This window comes from Myotis davidii, unplaced genomic scaffold, assembly GCF_000327345.1.
Source record: "Myotis davidii unplaced genomic scaffold, ASM32734v1 scaffold943, whole genome shotgun sequence".
Classification (NCBI taxonomy): Eukaryota; Metazoa; Chordata; class Mammalia; order Chiroptera; family Vespertilionidae; genus Myotis; species Myotis davidii.
Genome location: NW_006293913.1, coordinates 192,893 through 194,390, shown reverse-complemented (window position 1 = coordinate 194,390; position 1,498 = coordinate 192,893). Strand labels below are relative to the sequence as shown.

At 39.1% G+C, this 1,498-nt stretch overlaps 1 long non-coding RNA gene across 1 annotated transcript in view; it reads left to right on the top strand.

Moving 5' to 3' along the window:
* Nucleotides 1–1,498, top strand: part of LOC107183756 — a 9,717-nt gene that overhangs the window by 277 nt on the left and 7,942 nt on the right. The window contains exon 2 of the long non-coding RNA XR_001514566.1: nt 558–562. This is a non-coding gene — a long non-coding RNA (uncharacterized LOC107183756). The remainder of the gene's footprint in view (nt 1–557; nt 563–1,498) is intronic.

Genomic DNA, 1,498 nt, shown 5'->3' with positions numbered 1-1,498 from the left:
GCTTACTAGTATGTAATATTCTAAATCCTACATTGTAATTTCAAGAATCTTCTCATTATTCCCACCTGAAGTTGATTACCTCTCAAGAAATCACTCTTTGTTCATCCATAGAAAGAAACTCCTCAGTCATTGAGGTTTTATCTAATTATGGTTCTCTTGGTGTTTCCAACTCATGGTTACTTCCTCCACTGTAGTAATGAAAACCTCAAAGTCAACCATGAGATCTGGAATTATTAGGGTAGGCAGTTAGAAAGATATGAGCTAGAAAGACAGTAGGGGTTTGGAGTATATATGAGACAGGAAAAACTGAAAATACACAATGGAAGTGGCAGACCACTATGTGAGGGGGAAAGTTTCTGAGCCCTTCAAGAAGTGGTCTAACTGATGGCAAACTATCTAAATAAAGGAGCTTTATAGCTAAAAGATTTACTTTTTTGAGACATGAAGTGGGGGTTACTTGCTTCTTGGCTAGGAGCATTCCAGCCTAGGGGTATAAATATTCTAAAACTCCCAAATATTGGGACACTATGTTTGGTCTCAGTCAGCTGCCCATGAAGGTCCTGTTTCTGAGGGTATTTCTTTCCTACATAGAAATCCACCAATGCTTTTGCTACCATTGGTTGTCTCTTGTTTGAATTTATTCCTATAAGCAAGACAAGACCTGGGGATGCAGAATACTGTATAGCCAGGATCCTCCATGAAAACTGCTGAATCAATTTCTTCCCAACTCATTGTTGACATTTTGACCTCTTCCCACAAATCACAACTGTTCTTAATGGCATCAACAGTTACTCTATTTTTTAAAATTGATTTCAAAGAAGAAAGGAGAAGGTGAGATAAAAACATCAATGATGAAAGATAATCTTTGATCAGATGCCTCTTGCACACTCCCACTGAGAATCGAGTCCACAACTTGGGCATGGGCCCTGACAGGGAATTGAACCATGACCTCTTGGTCCACAGGTCAATGCTCAACCAATAAACCACACCACCTGGCTACAGCAACTCTTTTTCAGAAGATTTTCAATTTACATGGCCCAGATGCATCAGAATTAACACTATCTGTGAGACCCAAAGCCTTGTGAATTATATTTCATTTTGTTTGTTTGTTTATCTTCATCTGAGGATTTTTTCCCCACTGCTTTTCAGAGAGTACAGGAGAGGGAAGGAGGGGGAAAGAGAGAGAGAGAATGAAAAACAGTGAGAACATCTAGCAATGTGACGGAGACAAATCAACTAGTGTATCCCTCACAAACCACAACAGGTGGAGAAAGTGAACCTTCAAACCAGGTACTTGCCCTTGAGTGGGAACCAAACCCACTACCCTTTGGTGGTGGGGCGGATGCTCTAACCACTGAGACAGTAAGGGTCATTACATAATACTAAAGGGATTGATCCAACAAGAGGATATAAACATAGTATATGCAACCAATATTGGAGCTCTAAAATATATTTTAAAACTTCTGGAGGGCTTTTTAAATAAATTTATTTTAAAAAA